The sequence below is a fragment of the Plecotus auritus genome, assembly GCF_963455305.1.
Source record: "Plecotus auritus genome assembly, chromosome: X".
Lineage (NCBI taxonomy): Eukaryota > Metazoa > Chordata > Mammalia > Chiroptera > Vespertilionidae > Plecotus > Plecotus auritus.
Genome location: NC_137784.1, coordinates 40,052,004 through 40,071,780, shown reverse-complemented (window position 1 = coordinate 40,071,780; position 19,777 = coordinate 40,052,004).

Genomic DNA, 19,777 nt, shown 5'->3' with positions numbered 1-19,777 from the left:
TTCATTACCTTGAATACTTCATGCCATTCCCTTCTGTTCTGCAGAGTTTCTGATAAAAAATCAGCTGACTGTCTTGTGGGAGCTCCTTTGTAGGTAGCAAATTTATTTTTCTTTCGCTTCCTTTAATGTTCTCTATTTTTCTTTAATCTTTATCATTTTAATTATGATGTGTCTAGGCATGGGCCTGTTTGTGTTCTTCTTGCTTGGGACTCTCTGTGCCTCCTGAACTTGTGTGACTTTTTCCTTCACCAGGTTAGAGAATGGAAGTTTTCTGCCATTGTTTCTTCACATGTTCTCTATCCCTTTCTCACTTTATTCCCCTTCTGGCACTCCTATGATGCGAATATTGTTACATTTCATGTTGTTCCACAGCTCCCTTAAGCTGTTCTGATTTTTACTTGTTTTTTTTTTTCTTTTTGGTTCTCTGATTGAGTGATTTTTTTCTATCCTGTTTTCTAATTCACTGGGTCCAGTACTCAACTTCTCCTAATCTGCTGTGAATTCCTTCCAAGGTGTTATTTATTAGTGCTATTATCATTCTTTATTTCTGACTGGTCTTTTTTTATAATTACTGTATCTTTTCTCATGCTGTTGAGCATCCTTTCCATCATTATTCTAAACTCTATATCTGATAAATTTCTTATATCCATTTCATTTAGCTCTTCTTATGTAGAATTCTCTTGTTCTTTTATCTGGAGCTTGTTTTTTATTTCCCCATTTTGGCTGTCTGTTTGGGTTTGTGTCTATGTATTAGGTAGATCTGGACCCCACAGAACACCTATTATATTAGGCCAATCCACCAAGCCTGGGATATTTAGAAGCTCTAACTAATACATAGAAATAAACACAGGGAGTGAACTGCAGATGGCTGCTACTTTTGCTGAGCTTGAAGGTGCCCAGGCAAGGCCAAGCTGTGAGCCAAGTCCAGCTGCTGCTAATACCAGGCCTAAGGCCACTTATCAAGAGGTACAGTGCTAGCTGAGGCAAGATACTGCTCGTTTTAGAGATTTTAGGAAAGTCTGAAGCATGAGCCAAGACAGTCCATTCATGTGGAAAAGCCATTTTAAACTACTTGGGTGGGCCCACTAGTTGTGTGTTGCAGGTTCTCAGGGAGTCACCAGGGTAGGCAAACAGTGTGAGCCAGTTGGGTAGAGACTCATATATGGCACCAGCCTGCCATTTCTGTTGAGAGTGAGCTCAGAAAAGGAACAATGGCCTCTGTCAGCACCTATGTCTTGGAGAAAGCTGTGCCCCAGCTCTTGCCCTGATACCAAACTCCCCGTATGTCCTTGGGTCCTTTCAAACTTCTGCTCCAGCACTGGCGCTCAGAGGGAGTGAGTCTAAATAAGTTCATGAGTGGGCCCTTTAAGAGGAACTTCTGGGTCTCCATCTGCTCTCCATCTCACTCAACCTCAATGCCTGCACGTTTTTATAGCTAAAAGTTATGAAGACTTCTCTTCCTGGCACTGGAACCCTGAGCTTAGATTCCCTGCGTGGGGCTGGGACTGTCGCTCTTCAGGGGAGATTGCCAAAGTCAAGATATCCCTCCTGACTTTTATCTGCCACATGTGGGTGTGGGAACAGCCAGTTCCAAGTCTCTGCCCTTCCTAGCAGTCTAGATATGGCTTCTTCTTTAATTCCCTAGTTTTAGGACTTCCATTCAGGTGGTTCTGATTAATGGTTGTTCAGTAGTTTAGTTGTAATTTTGCTGTGGTTGTGGGATGAGCTGAGTACCGTGTTTACCTATGCCATTATCTTGATAATAAGTGACCTCATTTCTTGTTTCTCCATCCTCCTTTCCTATGCAGTGCTGTTTCTTACTCAAAATATTGTATAAGTTCTTGTAAATATTTAGAGAGAGAAATTTGAGTAACTCCAAGATAATTTGGGACCCTGTAAGGTTTTAAAATTCCAGGGCAGGGGATTATTTCTATTGAAGATCTAGTTGCAAACTCCCACTTTTATATCTGGAGCTAAGTTTGCCACAGTGACAGCATCTTCCAGGTGCATTTCTATGTGTTTTCTCTATGTATGGGCTAATGAAGTGCTGTTTTTAAAATTGCCTTAGCTATTGGAGCTCTCTGAAGGTAAAGTGAAAACATTCATTTGACTTGAAAATGAAGTCCCAAGACCTGTGTTTATTATTACTCTGTCACTTTTGGTGTAATCTGGGAGAGAGCAAGTCACTTAAAATTTTCTGTATCTCAGTTTTCCAATTTATAATTAACTAAAGGCCCGGTACACGAAATTCATGCAATGGGGGTGTGTGTCCCTCAGCCCAGCCTGCACCCTCTCCAATCTTGGACCCTTGTGGGATAGGGCCTAAACTGGCAGTCAGACATCCCTTTCACAATCCGGGACTGCTGGCTCCTAACCACTCGCCTGCCTGGCTGCCTGATTGCCCCTAACCACTCTGCCTGCCAGCCTGATAGCCCCCTAACCACTCCCCTGCCGGCCTGATTGACACCTAACTGCTCCCCTGCCAGCCCGATCACCCCCAACTGCCCTCCCCTACAGACCTGGTCACCCCCAACTGCCCTCCCCTGCAGGCCTGGTCCCCCCCAACTGCCCTCCCCTGCCGGCCATCTTGTGACAATATGGGAGTGGCCATCTTGTGATGACGTGGGGGTGGCCATCTTGTGGTGGCCATCTTGTGACAACGTGGGGGTGGCCATCTGGTGACGACATGGGGGCAGCCATCTTGTGAAAACGTGGGGGTGGCCATCTTGTGACGCTATGGCATGAGGGTCAATTTACATATTACCTCTTTATTATATAGGATGATGGTGAAGGGTTAATAACCACCACTATGTCACTTCACTGGGAATCAGAGTGAGATAATGCATGTGAAAATGGTTGCGAACTGGAAATAGCTGTACAAACAATCTCATAGTTATTTCCTAGTATTACAGGAAATCCCCCAGGGATCTACTCAGCAGCTGTTTCTGACATTTTCCCTTTATCTCACTAGGGACCAACCATCATCATTCTAGACAAGAAGGGAAACTGAGTTAAACATTTTATTTTGGGGCCTAATCCTTTAACCTAGCTTCACCACCCATACTTTCAAAAAATACACGCAGGATTAGATTTTGTCCAAAAATTGGAAGCAAATAAAGCATGTTTTTAATGTTTCCAACTCCCCTTTATCTTTTAACTAGAGGCCCAGTGCACAAAATTTGTGCATGGGTAGGGTCCCTAGGCCTGGCCAGTGATCAGGGCTGATCAGATTCCCTGCCTCCCCGCTTCCTCCTTCCCTCACTCCCTCAGTGCCCTGCCACCGCTGCTGGTCACCTGTCATGTTCCGTGCTGCCCCCTGATGGTCAGTGCACATCATAATGAGCAATCGAACTCCCGGTCTCCTGGTCGAACTCCCAAGGGGACACAGTGCATATTAGCCATATATATATATATATATATATATATATATATATATATATATATATAGTTTCCTCTTTATATTTTTACTTTTTAGCACCCAGTATCCAAAGGGAGTAGAGGGTAGCAGAAGAAACTTTTCTGAGAGGTTGTATGCACTAATGATGAGTAATGTAAATTCTGAAAGTAAACAGATCTGAGCTGAATCTTGGTTCCAACACTTATTAGTTGTGATCGTGGACAAGTTATCCAATCTCTTAGCTACTTATATTTCTGGACTGAAAAATTTGGCCAATAATTACACTGCCTTATGGGGTTGTTATAAGGCTTAAATTCAATAGTGCCTTGCACAAATTATGTTTTCAATAAATATAACTTTATTTTTATTCACATTATGGTTGTGCTCACTCAGATTTATTTATATTTTAAAGTTACCAACCAGGAAATAGACACTCTCTCAAAGAACAACATCTGGGTTGGAGCATTAACTCATTCTAATTCGAGCGAAAAATAAGCAAATGAACAAATGTATAAATAAATAAGTATATATATTTCAGACAAATATGCTTTAAAAAAATATCCCACATCTTAGCCTTGCTGATTTGGTGGTTTGTATAAGTCAGCCCTCAGGCAATATTGGGCACAAATTTGAACACAGAATATTTATTTTTTCAATAATATTTCCACACCTTTTCCAATCCACATCTTTTTGGTGATTTTTAAAAACTTTTGCCTATAGATGATCAGAATGCTTTATTTGATATTGGTTATCTCCTAATACATATGTGTAACCCTGTTCTGTCCACAGTGCTCTCAACACTGAATGTCTGGTGCCTAGATTGGCTGGTCAAGGCTTTGACCTTGACTAAAACAAACTTACAAAAATAGACATTTTTGTCCCTGTTATTCAGAAAATAGAACATATGGTATGTTCTCATAAGGCTAAGCTGGATCCCTAGATGTATAATAGGTACGGTATGAAACAAAAGGCTTTGTTTAAAGTCATAATTTTTGGCATGGAACACAGTTCTATGGATCAACCTCAAATTCACTTTGTCATTTTACAGATTTCCTTTGATTCCATGAAGTTGTACCTGACAATTTATTTCTCAACCAGTGAGAAAAAATTTTAGCAAAGTTGTGAAAAGGGACAAATATGTGGTTATTGGTCAGTTGAACATTTTCTTATACAAGAAAAATATACTTAATAGAATGAGAAGGAAATGTTTATTTGATGTTCACATACTCAAACTGATCACACTTTTGTCACATTTATTAACATACAGCACAAGCTATTGTCTTTTAATTTCTTACTGTTGATCAAATGAGGTCTGTGAAAGGTACTTGAAAATGGTAATATATTATAACATTCTGATATTATTATTTGTTATTAGCTTAGTGTTTGGTTGTGAAATGCTCTTGTTAGAGAATGTTGAACTTTATTTTTTGTGTGAAGATATTATTGGTATCCTTCCTCCCCTGAAATGTTTCTAATGCCCACCTTGATTACTAAATAAAGCATATTCTTAAACCTGCTGACTATTCAATCTCAAGGAAGCCTTGAATCCAGTATTATTTAAACAAATAAACAAACAATAAATCATCAGGAGTAGTCTAAATGGTAGCTATAAGAGTTTATCTTTTTGTTCCTGAGATAGCACATTTTACTCATTTTGGGTAAACTGTCAGTTTTAAGCAGGAAGTGCTGATAGCATTATATGCAAATAATCACTCCATGTTGCATAACTGTTACCTCCTTTCAGATTTTAAGAGTGTGTCAGATAGTCTTTTTTTTTTTTCAGATAGTCTTGTTGTACTTAATAGGTACTTAGGAGAATCTGTCAGAAGAACATTTTAAACAAAGAAGAAAAGGGTTTAGAATTCTAAAAGTCTCTCTTCCACACTGTGTATGTCTTCTTGGGGTATGGTTTATCTGCCAAATGTGAAATTAACTCTGAATTTGCCAGTCCAGCAGGGTCAGCCGTGAGGAAAATTAGGAAATAAATGACTTTTATTTACAAATCTCCTCTTCTCCTCTCCTCTCCTCTCCTCTCCTCTCCTCTCCTCTCCTCTCCTCTCCTCTCCTCTCCTCTCCTCTCCTCTCCTCTCCTCTCCTCTCCTCTCCTCTCCTCTCCTCTCTCTATTAATCTCTGCTGTCTAGGCATCCAGTGCTTCTCTTCTAATGTAGATAAAGTTTCAACTGTTTGAAGGAAAATGGATCTGAGAAATCACTAACATTTCTGTGTAAATACATTTAAATTATTCTTTTCTGAAATGTCTTTATTTTATTTTAGTTATATGAAATACAAAATATCAATAAGAAGAATAAAATCATTAAAAAAATCATCCATGATCTCTCCATGGTGAATTAATCCACTTTTAACATTTATGTGTGTGTGTGTGTGTGTGTGTGTGTGTGTATATACATATATAAATTTCTTTATTGATTAAGGTGTTACATATATGTCCTTATTCCCCCATTACCCCCCCATCCCCCCCACTCATGCCCTCACCTTTTTTTTTCATCATCATGGGATTACATTATTATGGGAATCATGCCAGTTCCCTGGATAGTCAAGGCCAGTGGGAGCACAGAGGTCTTGGTTATCAATACACCAGAATGACCAAAGGCCACTCTGGGCATTTACCTAAATGGAATGTTCAAGGACTCTGAGCCTGGGAATCCTAATCAGACCAAGATACCATGAGCGGGTGCAAGGACACATGGTACACTGTGCCCTTCTGTAGCAAATATGATTGATGTAACTATTGGCACGAAGCCTTCTTTGTCTAAATAGTGTAAAAGTAGGTTACTGACCAACTAGTTGGCTGGAGTAGGCTGGAGTAGGCTTAGGATGGAGTGAGAAGAAGTCTGCTAGAGAGAGCAGCTAGGATGGAGTGGGTAAAGACATCTGCTAGAGAGAGCAGCTGTGTAGGAGAGACAGGAGAAGCTGCTGAACTGGAGATCTCAGATATCGCTACAATGTAAGGTGGTGAGTCTAGGAGGCAGCGTGCAGCTGCTCAGATAATAGTTGTGGGTACAGAGACTGATGCTGCTTTATGGGAAAGATGTACTAGTATGTTCACCAGTCGGTGTCCAGCTGCCTGCCTGTATGGACTTTGCTGTGAGGACTGTTCTTGTCTGATGGCTCTATGGCCTCTGGCTTCAACAATAAAGACTCATTCTTATACACCTACAACTTCTACATCTCCTTCTCCATCTCCCAAGACCCTCTGCCATGCTCTGACCAGACTCAGAACAACTCAGAGCACCAGAGCTCATGCAGAGCTCCTGCTGCGTGATCTGACAAGCCTAATGATAAAAGCCCAGGGTTGTAACTTGTAACAACCAATCACGACCAAAGGCTGACCAACCTGGAAGTCAGTGCTGGGTTGCCATGGCGACCTTTACAGCCACTGCCACATGCTATGGGCTCGACTGGTTGCTCCCTCCAGCCCATAGGAAACTGGCAAGCTGCAGCTGGTGGAAAGCAGTGAGCCCAGGCCGAGCTGCCCTGTGATCACAGGGCAAACAGGCCAGGCGAGCTGCCCCTTGATCATGGGGTGAACAGGCCAGGCCCACTCTCCCCGCGATCACAGGGCAAATAGGCCAGGCCAAGCCTGGCCAAGCTGCCCCGCATTCCCAGGCGAAGAAGCCACTCCGCTGACCAACCTGCACTAGGGACCTGTTCGGGCACGTGGCAGGGAGTCCGGGGCCTCTAGCCTGCAGCCATGGGAAGTCTCCCTCTCCCCAGAGTTAGGAGCACCAGCCCAGGTCTACCCAGTGGCCTGGTCCTGACTGTGGGGGTGAGTTCCTGCAGGCTGGGGTTTGATCCCCATGCATTAGCAGTAGGAGACCAGTGCCTTTGTTATTGCTGTGTGTCCAGATTTTAATTGGACAAATGCCCGGCTGTTCCAGGCGCCAGCTTAGCAAAATCTTGCAGAAGGAGAATTCTGTCTGGGTTTCCTCAAATTCCCTCAGCCCCTACTCACCCCTCTGTAAAGGCACAGAACAAGTGAGGCCCTTAAATAAAAATCAGAGGTCTCCAGCAACGGTGGGCCTCTCTCATCACAGTCATTTGGACTGGATGGCATTTGAGTATTTATCTAGGCACCATGACAGAGAAACACAAGCTGAAGTCATGATCTCTGCCCTTAAAAAATTCACAATCTTATTAGAGCGAGTGGATGATAAAAGTGCAGTAATAACACCAGAATGTAAGGTAACAATACAGAGAGGAACAGAGGCAATTGCTAGGATGATTTTCCAATAATTAGTACAAAGAGTATGTGTTGTGAATTAAATTAAAAAATATGTGTGGAAGTAGCTGCTTCATGAGTATTGCATCCCTTTCTATTTTAAAGGAAGCTGAGTTCCATGTGAACTGTGTACTATGTTATGATATCTGAGGCACAGGACAAAGGAGGCCCTAAGTGTACTATACTTTGATATTTGAGTCATTATTTATTGTTCAATGTGATTTATTTCTGTACGCCTCAGTTTTGTAATAGTTAAATTACTAGAATAATACATCTTGCTATAAAATATTACTAGAAGATCAAATGATCAGGTGACATTTATTGTTATTTTCTATAAATGAACACAGTGTCTGGTATGCTAAAGTGATAGGTATTATAGAAATATTCAGAAGGGGAGACCTACAGGCTTGATTACAAGTGAGGCTTACTATCACAACCCAAATTTATTGCTTAGAAAAAAGCAGGGAGCCAACTAGAAACTGAACCAAATATAAGCCCTTGAAGGGCAAATGTAAATTAGATAAGCTTTGCTATTACAAGAGCAAGAAGAAAAAATTCAGATGCAAGAATGAAAACCACATTGCATCCACTCTAAGTAGCTGTTAAAGAAAAAGAATAATACTATGAAAAAACTTAATACAGATTGTAAAGACATTTGTTCAAAGAGGATTTCCTAGAGTAGGTGATATTTCAGTTAATTTTTTTTTAAATGTGAAGAGGTTAGCTAGATAAGAAAAAGGTGTAGGGGTCCCGAATTGCAGAGGGTGCAGGCGGGGCTGAGGGACCCCCCCCTCCATGCACGAATTTCGTGCACTGGGCCTCTAGTTATATATATTGTGTATCAACATGTTATTTCTATTTAACATTGTTTATCAACCTGTTATTTTAATTTATCAATGTATTATTAATTTGTGTTGATAACATTAAATATATTCTTTCTCCTTTCTCAGTTTATTTTCATGTAAAAAAATTTTTTTTATGGTGCTAAACCATTTGTAGACAACCTGATTTTGGACCATCTACAGAGCAACTTCCTTGCTACAATAAAGTTAGACCTCCATATAAGGTTCATAGAAAAAACCACCTAAGGTAAAAACAAACAAAAAAAATTAGAAATGGTATATGTGTTTGTCTGAGGAACCAACGGGGAAAAGTAACCATTTGTGGAATAATAACTGAATTCCTCTAAATTGGAATCCTGCCCAGGAGGAATGGTATGGCAGTGCTACAGAGCTTGGGTTGGCCTCACATAGCTGGTACCTCCACTGTTCCTGTTCCTCCATGTGCCCCTGCTGTGCACCAGGACAGTGTGTGGTGCAGAGAGCTCTTCCCCCAAAAAAGGCAGAAGGGGGTGACCCCCTTGCCAGTCACACAGCACAGTGGAAAACTGGATGCTAATTTTTTTAATTAAAATTTTATTTTGGGATCATTGTAGATTCACACGCAGTTGTAAGAAATAATATAGAGAGATGCTGTATACTTTTACCCAGTTTCTCCCAATGGTAACATCTTGCAAAACTATAGTACAATATCTCAACCAGGAGATTAACACTGATACAGCCAGATAGAGAACATTTCCATCACCACAAAGATTCATTGTGCCCTTTTATAGCCACACCCATTTTGTTCTTGCCCTCATCCCTCAATCTCAGGCAACCATTAATGTTTTCAACATTTCTATAATTTTGTCATTTAGACAATGTTATATAAAGTGAAATCATACAGTATGTAAACTTTTGGGAATAGCTTTTTCTAACTCAGCATAATTTCCTGGAATTTCATTGAAGTTGTTTATCAATAGTTCAACCCTTTTTATTGCTGAGTAGTATTTCAATGTTTTGGATGTGCCACAATTTGTTTAAATCATTTACCTGTTGAAGGACATTTTGGTTGTCTCCAGTTTTGGGTTCTTTGGAATAAAGCTCTTATGAACACTTGTGTACAAGTTTCTGTATGGATATAAATGTTCATTTCTGTGGGATACATGGCTTAATGTGGGATAAATCTAGGGAGAATCAACATCTTTACTATGTTTAGTTTTTCTTTTTTTTTAAATTTCTTTATTGATTAAGGTATTACATATGTGTCCTTATTCCCCCATTACCCCGCACCTCCCATTCATGACCCCACCCCCCCTGTTGTCTGTGTCCATTGATTAGGCTTATATACATGCATATAAGTCCTTTGGTTGATCTCTCCCCCATACCCCCACCCACCCCTAGTTTTTCAATCTATGAACAAGATAATGTCTCCCCATTTATTTAGATATTTTTGTTTCATCAGCATTTTATTATTTTTAGCACATATATCCTATACATGTGATTCTAGATTCATACATAAGTACTTAATTTTGTTTGGAGTAATTATAAATGGTATTGTGTTTTAAAATTTCATTTCAATATGTTCATTCCTAATATACTAGAGGCCCAGTGCTTGAAATTCATGCACTGGGGGGGGGGGGAGTCCCCTCAGCCCAGCCTACACCCTCTCCAATCTGTGACTCCTCAGGGGATGTCCAACTGCCGGTTTAGGCCCCATCCCTCTCACAATCCTGGACTGCTGGCTCCTAATCACTCACCTGTCTGCCTGCCTGGTTGCCCCTCACTGCCTCCCTGCTGGCCTGGTCGCCTTTTACTGCTCCTGCTGCCGACGTGGTAACCCCCAACTTCCCCCCCCCCCCGCTGGCCTGGTTGATCCCAACAGCCCCTTTGCCAACCTGGTTGCACCTCACGGCCCCCTCGCAGGCCTGGTCATCCCACACAGCCTGTTGTTCAGTCATTTGGTCATCCCTCACTAACCCCCTTGCAGGCCTGGTTGTAGGCAGCCATCTTGTGAGGGTGTGACAGTCAATTTGCACATTACCTCTTTATTATATAGGCTAAAAAGCAATTGATTTGCATATGTTAATCCTGTATTCTGTAGAATTCCTAAATTAATTAGTTCTAAGGTCTATTTTGTCCAGATTTCATGTGATTTCTATTGTAAAGAATCATATCATTTGTAGGTAGGCACAAATTTACTTCTTTTCCAATCTGTATGCTATTTATTCCTTTTTTCTTGCTTTCTTGCATTGGGCAGAACTTTCAGTACTATCTATATATATAAAATCCTAATATGCAAATAGACTGACGGGCGGAACAACTGAACAACCAAACAACCGGTCTCTATGATGTGCGCTGATCACCAGGGAGAGCACGTGGAACATGATGGGCATTATCAATAGGTGGCAGAGTGCAGAATATGGCGGGCATCAGCCGCTGCAGGATGGTGGAGCAGGTGAACAGAGGCGCCAGACCAAGGCGGGGCACTGGTTGCTGTCATCGGGGTGAGCTTCTGGTGGTTATTGAAAATTCTTTGCTCCCATGCACCACTGTCCCAACTAGTGCTTGCACCTGCTGTGGGCGCTGGCCCTACTCACATCCGCTGCCAGTGCCAGAGCCACCACTCGCACCCACTGCTGGCACCCAGTGCCAGTCCTGATAGCTCGGCGCCCTCAGCGGGTGTGAGTGGCAGCTGCTGGCCCAATTGCCCCTGAGGGCTTCTCCACCTCCCCCTGTTGCTGAAGGGCAATCAGGGTAGGAGCTGCCACTTGCACCCACTGATGGCACCAGCCCCTCTCACATCTGCTGCTGATGATGGCCCCAATCACTCTGCGCCATCAGCATGTGGGAGTGGCAGCAGTTGGAACAGCAGCTGTGGGAGCAGGGCTGCCAGCAGACAAGGGACCAGGGGCCACTGTGGGAGGGGCCAGGCAGGGGCACAGAGGATCGGCTGAGACCCACCCCTGTGCCCACTGCAGCCTCCCAGCCCACAGTTCCTTTCAAAGTGCATGAATTTGTGCACTGGGCCCCTAGTGTTGAATAACAGTGATGAGAGTCAACATCCTGGACTTGTTACTGATCTTAGTGGGGGAAGCAGTCTTTCATGACGACATGATGTTACTTGTAGGCTTTTTATACATTTCTGTAGAGAGCCCCCTGGGAAGGCACATGGGCGTTCTTTAATCGTCAGCTGAACCCAAGGCGACAGGCAAAGCAGCGTCTTGGATACACATCTTACCAAAAAGGCAGATGTGTTATCAGCACTGACTCTTATCTTTGCCCAGCTGTCGGGGAGTGGGCTTTGATATGTAAATCTAGTCTAGCACAGGGAATGAGGGAATGAATAGGACCTGGGCCCACCCAAGCTCCTTTTATCTTAAGTTTTGGTGAAACCCCCTGGTATTTGGGATATAAATAAACATGCTGTATCAGCTCTGGGTCACTGTCTCTCCCTCAGAAGAGGACAGCGGTCCACCCGGTTCCCAGCTTTTTCCTTCTATTTTGTGTCTTGTCTCTTTCTTTCATATTTCCTCAATCCCCAGCCCCTCTACTCGAAGAACCAGATCATCTCTCTTTCCGTGCTGGACGCGGAAAAGAGAGACCCCGTCATATCTGGCGTCCAACGTGGTCTGGCCGAGTACAGAGGCAAGAGGCGAGGGGATCGCTCCAAGAAGTGTGCGCACCACAGATTAAAGGAATAAGGTAAGGAGCGGATTGTTACAAGTTGTATTAACTGGGTGTAAAATATGGGTAATTCAGAGTCTCAGGAAAGAGATCTCTACTCTCAAATGCTTAAAACTATGCTCAAAGCTCGAGGATGTTCTGTTAAGCGTAGTCAGATTCTTGATTTCTTAAGTTTTATTAATGAAACGTGCCCCTGGTTTCCCGAAGAGGGAACCGTCAACATTTAAATGTGGGAAAAGGTTGGAAAGCAGTTGCGTGACCGATACACAGCAGAGGGTCCAGAGAAGATTCCTATTCCCACGTTTACACTATGGCTGTTGATTCGTGATTGTCTTGATCCAGCGCAGGAGAGTTTAAGAATGTCTAAATTGGGTGTAGCCAAGGCTCTACAGCCTACAGTGGAGGAGTGTGAATCTCTAAAAATACCACCTCCCCCCTCTGTGCCTCCTCCACCTCCTCCGCCTCCGCTGGCTGTTCCTGCGACTGTAGTTAAGAGTCCGCCTAACAAAGATTTACCTCCTAAATATGAGTGGGAGCCAGAGTTTGAGGAAAAGAGAGGCAAGCATCACTGTGAGCGGGATGATTCAGATAATGAGGAAGATCTTGCTCGCAGTTTTGCAAAAATGGCCTTAGCCACCCGGCCTTTACGGCTAGAAGCAGGTGCACAGCCGAATGTTAAAGTAACTTCTGCGCCGATACTGTCCACTTTACAGCAGACCTTACGGGAGGCAAGACGAGCTGGAGAGGATGTTACAGGATTTTCAGTGTATCCTGTCGTAGAAAGGCCAGACCCTACCAACCCAGGGCAGGTACTGAGAGTGCACGAGCCTATTTATTTAAAAACCCTCAAGGAGTTTAAAGCCTCTGTTTCTATGTATAGCCCCACTTCTCCTTTTGTCTTGAGCTTGCTTGACACTGTAACTAGTGAAGCTCTGCCTTCTCTCGACTGGCAAACACTGGCTAAGGCATGTTTTTCCCCTGGAGATTATTTAATGTGGAAATCCAATTGGACTGAACTTAGTGCAGAACAAGTGGCTAGAAATCAACAACATGGTGTGCCTATCACTCTTGAAATGTTAGTAGGAACCAGGGCATAACACAGCTTACAGGCTCAGATGATGTTCCCTTTGCAAGCTTATCAGCAGATAAATATTTGTGGCACTAAGGCTTGGAGGGAGTTTCCCACTAAGGGAGAAAAAACCATGGCTAAAATTATACAGGGGCCAGAGGAGCCCTATCAAGACTTTGTGGCATGGTTGCTTCAGGCAATAGACAGAGTGGTTGGAGATTCCAATACGGGATCCCTATTAGTGAAGCAACTGGCTTTTGAGAATGCCAATAGAATATGTCAGGAGGCTCTACGCCCCTACAGGAAAAGGGGGTCAATTTCTGAGTTCATCCGTATTTGTGCTGATATTGGGCCTGCCTATCTTCAGGGAGTGACTTTGGCTGCTGCATTGAAGGAGACTCTGCAGAGGGACCATTCAGGGAGCAAAGAAAAAAGGACTTGTTTCACTTGCAGGAAGCCAGGTCACTTTGCAAAAACTTGCAGGCAATGGGCTCCCTCAGGGGGACAGGGAAGTTCAGCTCCTAGTCTCCCTGCTCGGCAGCCAGGTCTTTGTCCTCGCTGCCACAAGGGGAAACACTGGGCCAATGGCTGCCGCTCCCAGACAGACATTGATGGCCAGCCTCTTGACTCACATCAGGGAAAGGGCAAGTGGGGCCGGCCCCAGCCCCGCCAAACAGTAGGGGCACTGATCCCAGCCAGCAGATCAGACCACTATCGGGGACTTCTACCACACCACACCAGGGAGTGCAGGATTGGACCTCCGTCCCACTGCCGAATATGTACTAACTCCCCATATGGGGCCACAAGCAATCCCTACAGGGATTTATGGACCATTACCTAAGGGCACCATGGGATTTATTTTAGGAAGAAGTAGCTTAACCATGAAAGGATTTCAAGTTTTACCAGGTGTAATAGATCAAGACTATACTTGTTGGAGAGTGGGAATTTTTGCCCATTCCAGAAAGACCGTGGACTATGCCCCAGATAGAGTTGTCAGTGCTGACACCAGGCTAGGCCTTGAGATACGGTCTCATGGCCCCTTCCCAGCATGTAGGCCTTCTTTCATAGAACACTGTCAGCTTTCTGAAGAACAGGATGACCCTGTAAATAACATGGTCGTCAATGGCATGATCCTGACGTTGCTTAGGAAAAACTGTTTTGTCTTGGGTTACTTGCTCTGCAAAAACAGGATGTGGTTAATGTGCTTAAAAGTGGTCCTGCACAAAGGGTCGGGGCTGCTCTCTGGACTCCCTGTGTGGAGAAAGGCAGAGCAGTTGCTGGCCAGCTGGCCGGCAGGCCCGTCGGCTAATAAAGGCTCCCTAAATTTTAATTTGGTCTGGACTCCAGTGGTCGTTCACTTGCGCTCGCTCCACAACATACTGGTGAAATTAAAGTTATAGCACAGACAACAAATACCATAATTCAAGTTTTTCCAGAAACTAGGATAGCTCAAATTATATTTTTGCCCTGTTATAGAGAAGGGAAACCTCTCTACAGAGCCTTAGGGAGAAGGAGGATTTTGGATCCTCTAATCAAATGTACTGGGCACAGCTAGTTAAACGAGGGCACCCAGAGCTAGAATTAAAATTAAATGGGAAAGTTTTCCGAGGAACAATAGATACCGGGGCAGATGTTTCCGTGATTGCCTCCAGGCATTGGCCCCCTGCATGGCCTCTTAATACAGCCACTACCAATCTACAAGGCATTGGCTAAGTCTCTCAGCCTCAACAGAGTGTGCAGCTTATCAAATGGGAAGATCTAGACTAGAGGGAAATAGGGGATATTTTACACCTTATGTGCTTGATCATTTACCTATTAACCTCTGGGGAAGGGACATTCTAGAGCAAATGGGGGTATTACTAATGAGTCCCAATGCTGTGGTTACAGCTCAAAGTTAAATCAAGGATTTTATCCTGTTAAAGGACTAAGCAAAAGGCAGCAAGGCAGATTATCTTCTATCCCCACATCCACCCAGCAAGGGAGAAGAGGGTTGGGATACAGGGAGCCACAGCCTTTTCATTAGGGGCCTTGGTCGTCTCTCCAACCCAAAAGACTGCTGCAAAAATTACATGGCTCTCTAACGACCCTGTTTGGGTTGATCAATGGCCCCTAACTGGAGAGAAGCTTCAAGCAGCACAGCTTCTAGTACAAGAACAGCTTGAAGCTGGTCATATTGAACCTACTTATAGTCCTTGGAATACACCTATTTTCCTAATTAAGAAAAAATCAGGTGGGTGGAGACTTTTGCAAGATCTCCGAGCTATAAATAAGACCATGGAGGTTATGGGCCCCCTTCAATCGGGGCTGCCCTCAACTACTGCTATTCCTCTTAATTGTGAACTACTCATTCTAGATTTAAAGGATTGTTTTTTCACTATACCTTTGCAACCAGATGACTGTAAACAATTTGCATTTAGTGTCCCTGCAATAAACTTTAAAGAGCCAGCAAAGAGATACTGCTGGAAAGTGCTGCCGCAGGGAATGGCTAACAGTCCTACATTATGCCAGGACTTTGTGGATGCAGCTATCCACCCCATAAGGCAGCAGCACCCCCAGGCATACATCATCCATTATATGGATGACATCTTGTTGGCTCATGAGAATGTGGACACTCTTCATAAAGTTTTTGCAGTTTTACAACACTCTTTCTTAACAATGGGGCTATGTATTGCGCCAGAAAAGGTACAGAAAAGTTCTCCTTTTCAATATCTAGGCAGTTTAATTGAAGGACGTACTGTGCGTCCTCAACGCTTACAAATTCGGATGGATACATTAGTAACTTTAAATGATTTTCAAAAATTACTCGGGAACATTAATTGGATCCGTCCTTCATTAAAATTGACTACTGCAGATTTAGCTCCTTTGTATGGTATTCTTTGAGGAGATTCCTCACCATCTTCTCCTAGACAATTAACTGCTGAAGCTGGTACTGCTTTAACCAAAGTAGAAGGTGCCCTTCAAGCTGCTCAGCTTACAAGAGTAGACTTAACTACACCCCTTCAGGTATTAATTTTCCCTACTACTCACACTCCCACGGGAGTCATTTGGTAGACCCAGGAGTAATAGAATGGCTCCACCTGGCCCATTCTCCAGCCAAAGTATTAACACCTTTTCATGATTTAGTGTCTCAACTCATAGTGAAAGCACGGTACAGACTAGTTCAACTAGTAGGGCAAGAACCTTCCCTCATTATAGTGCCATTTACCACAGCACAGCAAAGTTGGCTATGGCAACACTCTATTAATTGGCAAACAGCTCTTGCTAACTATCCTGGTCAAATTGGAAATCATTTTCCTGCTAATAAGATTTTACAGTTTTTGGCTTTTACAACTTTTATATTTCCAAAAATAGTTAAGCAGCAACCTCTCCCTCAAGCACTAACCGTCTTCACTGACGGGTCCAGCTCAGGGAAAGCCGGATTTCATAGTGTAAAGAGTTCTACAGTAATTCAGACAAATTACTCCTCTGCACAATAAGTGGAAATCCAAGCTCTCACTTATGCTTTAGAAAACTTTGCCTCTGAACCTGTCAACATTTACAGTGGCAGTGTTTATGTAGTTGGAATGGCTACAATTATTGAAACTGGTACCACTGGGCATACGAACTCTGAAGAGCTATTCCACCTGTTTATCACCTTGCAAAGAGTTATTTGAGAACGACAATTTCCATGTTCTATTGGCCATATTAGATCCCATTCTGGCCTTCCAGGTCCCTTGGCTGCAGGTAATGAGGAAGTAGATCGCCTCGTTGCCTCAGTAGAGGAGGTCACTCCATTTTCCATGGCACAGGCCTCGCATGCCCTGCATCATCAAAATGCCTCTGCCTTGCGCAAGGAATTCCATATTTCCCGAGAGCAGACTTGCCAAATTGTCAAGCAATGCCCTCAGTGTGTTATCTACCTCCCTGTGCCAGCATTAGGGGTAAATCCCCGAGGACTTAAACCTAATAAAATCTGGCAAATGGATGTTACTCATGTGCCTGAATTTGGTAGATTTTAGTGGGTCCATGTTTCTATAGACACATGCTCACATTTCATTTTTGCTACTCCCCGAACAGGGGAAAGTGCAAAGCATGTAATTAACCACTGCCTAGCGGCTTTTCCAGTCATGGGACAGGCTCTAGAGATAAAAACAGATAATGGACCTGCCTATACTAGCTCCTCCTTTCAGCAGTTTTGTAAGCAATACCTAATTATGCACAAAACAGGAATTCCCTATAATCCCCAGGGACAGGCAATTGTAGAAAGAGCTAATAGATCCTTAAAAACTCAATTACTAAAACAGAAAGGGGGAGAGAGGTGTAATCCTACTCCACAGAATCAGTTAAATCATGCCCTTTACACTTTAAATTTTTTAAATTGTGACGATGAGGGTTGCACAGCAGCCGAGAGGCATCAAATTCCTGGTGCTGTGGCATCTGCTGGTATGGCACGATGGAAGGATTTGCAAACAGGGCAGTGGAGAGGGCCAGATCCAGTAATGATGTGGGGAAGAGGCCATGTTTGTATCTTTCCAGAAGGTGCTTCTATCCCCATCTGGGTGCCAGAGTGAGCAGTGCATCACGACCATGGACCTGGGAGAACAACTCATCCCACCATTCAAAAAGCTGAAGATCACATCTCCAGTGATGATGCCAGCTCAGCCACCGGCCCCAAAGAAGGAGAGAAGCAGAAGGCAGCTGGCCAAAAAAACCTGAGAAGCTAGTGTCCCTACATGGGGTCATCTGAAGAAGCTGACCACTGATGCTCAGCAAGTGGTGAAAGAACAGGGGGTTCAGGTAACCCCCCTCCAACCTTTTTCTTGCTATGATGGCACTTGTCAGTTGCCAGGTAAGTATGGCTGCAGCAGAAACTTACTGGACTTATATTTCAGACCCTCCTATGGTCAATCCAGCCACCTGGACCGAAGAATCAGTGCCAGTGTTTACTAACAACACTAATATGGTAGGGGGTAGCTCCGACAAGCATATAACTCCTTCTTCCCAAGGTGATTATACTTATAATGGATTTAGTGGGGAGCTCCCTATTTGTTTATCAAAAAGGGGGACTTCAGGATGTTTGCAGCTTGGCCAAGAAAATAAGACGTCCTATGGAGGCACAAACATTGCTAACATTGAAGGCCCCTGGGATATGGGAAAATATGTTCAGACAGTTACTAAACTAGGATTTCCTAAGGCCACCCGATGGCTGTCTGATAAGCATCCCCCGCTCCCCTCCTGCCCTAATAGCACCACTACTGAGTTAGGAGCATTTCCTCAATGGCAAGATCCTGTACCAGTGAGACATAACATTTCTGGCTCTGACTTGTATGTATTGGATTGGTCCCACAGGCTTGATGCTAAATATCCCTATCACGAGCCTATGTCACCAGGAGGTTTTGTAGGTAATGCCCTAACCACGAAAACAGGAGATTTACAGAAAGATCTGTGGTGTTTAGCCGCTGCCCTTGACTTTCTTAATTTCACTGGTTCTTTCTCAGCTAATACTAAAGGAGCATGTACATCGAGCCCTTGCTATGGCTTATGAGTCTGTGTCCAGCCCCCATATGTATTGGTGACTGGAAATGTGAATATCACCAGATTGGACACCCATTATGCTGTCCAATGCCATTACTGTAACCTTACCAGCTGTGTTTCCAGGCATAACCTGAATGAAGATATATTGATTTTAAAGCAGTCTTCTTTTATTATGCTTCCTACCAACATAACAGGAAAATGGTATCATGATGTGGGCCTCCAGGCATTGCAGGAATTGCACAATCAACTGTCCCTGGAAAAGCATGCTTTGGGACTTACTATCTTTGGTATTGTTACCCTAGGTACTGTTATTGCATCTGCTGTAACTGCTTCTCTTGCATTGACCCAAAGCATCCAGAACGCAAAGTTTGTCAATGAATTGGCTCAGAACACCTCAACTACATTTCATGATCAAGAAGATATAGACAAAAGGCTAGAAACAAAGCTAAATGGTTTGGAAGCTGTAGTGATAGGACTAGGTAATCAATTAGAAAGTATCAAGATTAGACAGCAGCTGCAATGCCATGCTGCTTTTACATATATTTGTGTGACTTCAGCCCGCTATAACAGTTCTCTATGGGATTGGAATAAAATCAAGATGCACCTACAAGGAATATGGCATCATACTAATATCAGTAGACCTAATGCGGCTACACAAACATGTGCAAGCCATTCAGAATAGTCATGATGAAATTATCTCTCCGGCAAAACTGGCAAAAGAATTGCTGGATGATTTAAAAGAATTTAATCCATGGAATATGTTAAAAAACACTGCCTGGTACCTAATTGGATTCCTTTGTGTACTACTATACACCAAGACGTCACTGCTTTGATTCCCAGTCAGGGCACATGTCCCCAGCAGCGGGAGTGCAGAAGTCAGCTGATTGATGTTTTTTTCTACCTCTCCCTTCCTCTCTCTCTCTGAAAATCAATAAAAATATATTTTAAGAAATGTAAATGATGGGAGAAAAGACAATAAATCTTAGTATCTTAAGCAGCAAAATCCAGTAATCAAAATTATCTGGGTCTAAAGATAGTAGAATATGTCAGT